Source organism: Enhydra lutris, unplaced genomic scaffold (genome assembly GCF_002288905.1).
Source record: "Enhydra lutris kenyoni isolate GAN:26980312 unplaced genomic scaffold, ASM228890v2 scaffoldscaffold17, whole genome shotgun sequence".
In the NCBI taxonomy this organism is placed as follows: Eukaryota; Metazoa; Chordata; class Mammalia; order Carnivora; family Mustelidae; genus Enhydra; species Enhydra lutris.
This window is the reverse complement of record NW_019154101.1, coordinates 43,307,608-43,313,281: the sequence shown is the minus strand read 5'-3', so window position 1 is coordinate 43,313,281 and position 5,674 is coordinate 43,307,608. Positions and strand designations below refer to the sequence as shown.

Sequence of the window (5,674 nt, the reverse complement as noted above, 5' to 3'; positions counted from 1 at the left end):
GTTCATAGGTGTGTATTATATTATTCCCTAACTTGTCTCTGTGTTTGAATTATTTCATAACTTAAAAAGAATGAAAAGTAAAGAAGTAAAAACAGTTACTATTTGAGTAGTAACTATTTGAATAGTTTTACTGTGTAGGGACAGAGAAATAGAGGGATTCCTTAAAAGGATCAAGATAAGTTTTGTTTGTTTTTGTCTAAAATAGAAGATGCTAGAGCTTTTTGTATACCAGTGTGAGTAATCTAACAGAAAGGGAGAAATTGAATCAAAAGAGAGTGGGTAAAACACAGAAATGAAGTCCCTAAGCAGGAAAGCAAGATAGGATGCTAAGCTTAAGTGGAAAGGCTCACCTTTCACAAGTGAAGCTATACTCCTTTCCTTGTCAGAAAGAAGAAAGGCAAAAAGGGCAGATACAGGCAGGTTGGAGGATTTGATGATGGAAGACAAGAGGAACAGGACTGTCTGATTGTATCTATATTCTCAGTAAAACTGGAGAGCACACAGGTAGAGGCTGGGGACAAGGTCATCAGGGGATAAGATACATACTAAGAAGGTGAAGAACAAGTTTTCTAAAAGTTGGAAAGGGAATTTATAGAGGAAATTCACAGAAATAAATGTGTGACCAACCAAAGCCAATTTGATTAAACACAAATAGGTTAATTTTAGTAGATAGCAGTAGACACCGGGAGTTGAGAGTGGGTGAGTTTACTATTTCCATACTATCTCATTACCAGGTTTTAGTAAAAAAATCAGAAGAAAATTGTTCATACATATAGACCATAATTGCAGATTTATTAATAAGCAGACCTTCGGAACACATGGGTGGCTCAGTTGCTTGGGCATCTCCCTTTGGCTCAGGTCATGATCCCAGAGTCCTGGCATCAAACTCTGAGTCATGCTCCCTGCTCAGCAAAGAGTCTGCTTCTGCCTCTGCCTCTGGCTCATACTTTCTCCCCCTTCCCCTCTCTCTGTCAAAGAAAAAAATAAAATATTTTTAAAAATAATATTAAGCGAACTTCAAATAGGTCATATAGCCTATTCTGTAAGCCCAGTGAAATCTCTTTGGGACAAATGTGAGAACATTCTAAAGGCAGAATTCAGTTAGCCTAGTGGTCATTAGCAGTCAACCAGAAAGTTCCAAGGTAATGACTGGACACTGGACTACTGAGCGTCAAGCTCCCAACTTCTTTCTAACAGTGAAGGGTGACTTACTAGACTCATGGCAAGGCAGGGAGTATTTCTAGAATATTTTAGGCAATTCACAGATTTCAGCTATCACTAATCTCACTAATGAAGCCTATTTCCAACATCTATTATCTAATTAACAAGCCACTAATTTCACCAATGAATATCCATCTCTATCCTTCATTATGGTAATATTTTAAAATTTGGTGTTAATTGAAATTAGATTTTTGAGGATTATAATAGCTGTCTCTGGATTATAGCCTCTTTTATTAAATATTGGTTATCCCTTCCCTTCTCCTAGAGTATGCATTACAACCAGGCAATTGGTCATACCAAAAGTATAGCTCAGACTCACACAGGCAAACACACACACCCACACACATACCCACACACACATGCACACATGTGTGCCTCTGTCAAAATATTTTAAAGTAAGATGCAGACATTATCTTACCTAAAGTAAGATGCAGACGTTGAATTCTCGTTTGAGATTTGAAATCACAAGCTTCACTCAATATTATTTTTTTATTTTATTTTTTTAAGACTTATATTCTTTATTTTGCAACTGAGTAGTAATATTCATAGTTTGCTACAGAACTAACAATGCATTTAATCATAAGGTATTATCTCATATTCCACCACTGTTGCAAATGGTGTAGGATCCTAGCTTGTAATCTGCAACTGGACTAAAATCATTGATTAGCCAAGAGACATTAAGAACTAACTTAGCCTGGGGGCACCTGGGTGGTTCAGTCAGTTAAGCATCTGCCTTCAGCTCAGTTCATGAGCCCAGGGTCCAGGGTTTGATGGAGCCCCCCAGCAGGCTCCCTGCTTAGCAGGGAGTCTGCTTCTCCCTCTCCCTCTGCCCTTTCCCATCCCATTCCCCCTTCCCCGCTAATGCTCCCACTCTCTCTCTCAAATAAGTAAATAAAATCTTAAAAAAACAAGGACTTCCTTAGCCTGTAGGCCTGCCTAAGTTTCAGTTTCCGCATATGCAAAAATAATCCCTACCTAATGTGGATAATATGTGAATAAATTAAACAAAGTCATCAATTTTTTTTTTTTAGTGTGGTTAGAGTATATTGGCTAACATCTTTTGAAAGGTGCTTAGGTGATAACTCCATGTCATTGTGTCTGTGTACAGTATCATTTTTAAATGGCAAGCTCCTCCAGGGCAAATGTCTGTGTTTCGTGCTCTAAAACTCTTTTGAGTCCTACAAAAGTGAGGCAATTTTGGAAACTTCCTTTAAGGATTAACACTTATTAGACAGACAGAGCATCTGCTTGTGGGAATCTTGTACTAGTCTCCCTCTGTCTCTCTCTCCCGCTCTGTCTCTATATTTCTCCACTCTCTGAACTCTGCTACAGATGCACATCTCACCCATGCCTCCTGCTCTGCCTAATAAACAATCCTTTAGAAAAAGAAAAAAAAATGTACTTTGGCCCAGCTAGCTTGTCAAACTCATTCCCTCTCATCTTTCACTGCTACACTATATAAAGAGAAGTCTCACTCACTGTCTCTTTTCTACTACCCAATTACTCTGTAATGCACTGCAAGCCAACTCCCTTCTCCACTACACTACTGAAAATGCTCTCCCAAAGGTCATGGATTCCTCCCTATTATAGATCCAACAGTGTTTCCTCAGCACTCGTCTTCTTCATTCTCTTTGCAGCCCTTGACCCCGCTGACTATTCACTTTTTCTTGCTGTGTGTCTCAGTACTCAGGCAGTGAGCCCTGGAGAAATTCAGACCTCAAAGGTCTTTCAATACTGTCATTTAAACTGAGCTTCGTATCTATAAAATTGGAAGTCCCTGATGGTCTCTGTGCTCTTACGTTGTGCAAAATTTATCATGACCTTATGTAGAAGGGATATATATAACTTAATGATACCAAGCTTACCTTGTTGATTCTCTTAGTAGCTGTGGCTAATAATTATTTTTAAAATGCTGTGTTTTAAAATGCATGCAGGTCCCTTTCTAGAGAGGCAGTCATGGGGGTCCGATGAAGCTGGAGGGTGGCATTGCTACTTCCCTGTGGCCACAGGTAGGGGACGTTACATAAATGTCCAAAATACCTCTCATGAGCATGAGGTCAGGCAAAGGCACCTGCTACAACTGCTCTGGGAAGCCTGCAAAGCCATCCACCCCAGATCTCACCATAGGGACCAGGATGGAAAAGACTTTGGGGCCTGCCTTTTCAGCTGTCACTACCATTGCAAAAGCCAATAGGACCAGCATTCACAAAGAGTACCACAGGGTGCCCCCCCTCCTCCAGCACCCTTACCTGCCTCCCTCCCTGAGGAAGAGAGCAGGTCCCCAGCACCCTGCACTCTGCATCCAAGCTATACTGTGCCATCTCTGGCAGCTGCCTACACTCAAGAGTCCAGCCTGTCTCTGCACTCTGCATTCTTGCTGCCAGAGTACGAAGAGGAGCTGGAGCCACTGGTGTTTGCTGAGCAGCCATCAGTGAAGCTCTGTTGCCAGCTCTGCTACAGTGTGTTCAGGGACCCTGTGATCAGCACGTGGAGGCACATGTTTTATCAAAGATGGATCTTAAAGTCAAAGAAGTGTCCCACAAACAACACCAAGCTGATGGTGGTAGTGAACAAAATTGCAGTGGAGTGTAGATCCGGGAGCTCTTCCTTCACTGAAGGCATGGCTGTCGACTGGTGGCTGGCAGGAAGCCCATCAGCTTTGAGGTAGCTGCCAGTGGCGACCCCTTCACCATCAAGCTCAGTGCCTGGGAAGACCCCAAGGGCTGCTGTGACTGTAGGCTTGTATGGTGCTCCAACAACCCTAGTGGCCATCCCCGCCTCAAGATGAACCTGGAGGACCCCTTAAGGATTACAAGCACATCAAGTATCCCCACTCTTACAGGTGCCTGTTCATGGGAAACCAGGTTATGTATGAGTTGAGAAAACCTGAAGGAGTTCCTCCAGCAAAAGGCTGACAGCTTCCACAAAATACACATAGTGCTGACCCAGAAGAACCAGGGTACTGTTTTCAGCACTTTGTGCTTGGGCAAGATCTCAGAGAAGATTGACCAGCTGGAGAAGAGCCTAAGCTCAAGTTTGATGTTCTGGACTAAAATCAGGGAGCTCAGAGAAGACCTTATGGAGCTTTGGAGGGACGTATCCATGTTGAATGACAAGCTGTTCTACATCAATCCACGGCTGAACACAGGCATCCTAGGATCCTATGACTCTCAGCAGATCTTCAAGTGCAAAGGAAACCTCATGGGCCAAAGGAGCCCTGTCTGGTGTCTCTGCATCTACTCCATGGGTGACATGTGGGATATTGGTACCACCTGCAAACACCAGAAGATGCTAGAGGGTTGTGCTGATTGCTCTGCCTTCAGGGGCACGAGCTTGACAGTAGCACAGAAGACCATACAGCATGTGGGATATCCAGAACCTGCAGAGGGTAAACGTGACCCAGGCCCAGACAACTGGTATACACACTGGTCTCCACATACAGCACGCTCTTCAGCAGCTCCTTGAGGACATCCAGGTCTGGGACATGGGCACTGAGCTGTGTAAGGTTTTATAGGCGAAATAAACACAACACCAGGTGAGGTAGGCGCAAAGCAAGATTTATTAAAGGCACTCTCCAGCAAAGTTTCAGGGCTCAGGAGAAGGGGAGCCAGGAAAGTCACCCTGGAAGGAGGTGGGCACCCTCGGGCGAGGTTCCTCGACTCTGGAAAGGGGAGTGGGGGAAGTCACACTGGGAGAGAGTTGGTGGGGGTCTTTTATCGGGCCAAGGCAGGGCATGAGCTCACATCCATATTTGCTGATCGGAAGGTATGGGGTGAGGGTCCTGATACTCCTGTTTCCTGCATTGGTATCGGGTTACCTATGGAGATGTGACCTGGGCGTACACCCTTTTGGTGGGAGAGTCTAGGGTTAAGGAAGGGGGGGAGGGGACTGGAAGATGGCCGCCCCGGAGGTCATTTCTATTGTTCTTCCTGCATTCCTGGAACCGCTGACCCAACAAGCTGAAGTTAAAGAAGGAGTTCATGGCCTCAACCATTATGTGCAGGCCCTGGTCAAAGCTACGTGCACAGTGGCTCCTAACCAAATAATCAAGATCTGGGACATCTGAACCCTCTGCTGCACTGACGTCCTACAGATACCACCAGCAGCATCTACTATATTGATATAATGAATGGCCACAGTGTGGCACCTAGCAGAACCTCATTCACACATGAGACATCAAGTAACAGGTGTGGGTCCTAATAGGCCGCATTGGCACTATGTAGGCCCTGACAGTCATTCAATGCCAGACCAGACCATTGTCTCCAGTGTGTCCTGTGACAGGTCCCTCAGGGTCTGGAGTGTGAGCAATATGATCTGCATGTAGACTGCTGCATCATGAGTGCAGTGTGACCGGGCTGGCCATGTGCCAGGGGCTAGCTCTTCTCAGGGCTGTGGATAGCACTATGAAAGTTTGGACTTGCTAAAAGAAAATCCAGGCTGTGTCTTGGCTTCT

At 44.6% G+C, this 5,674-nt stretch overlaps 1 pseudogene; it reads left to right on the top strand.

The window, feature by feature from the left end:
* The first annotated feature begins 3,272 nt into the window (after window positions 1–3,272).
* On the top strand, window positions 3,273–5,287 carry LOC111147486 (annotated as a pseudogene).
* Window positions 5,288–5,674: the final 387 nt, after the last annotated feature.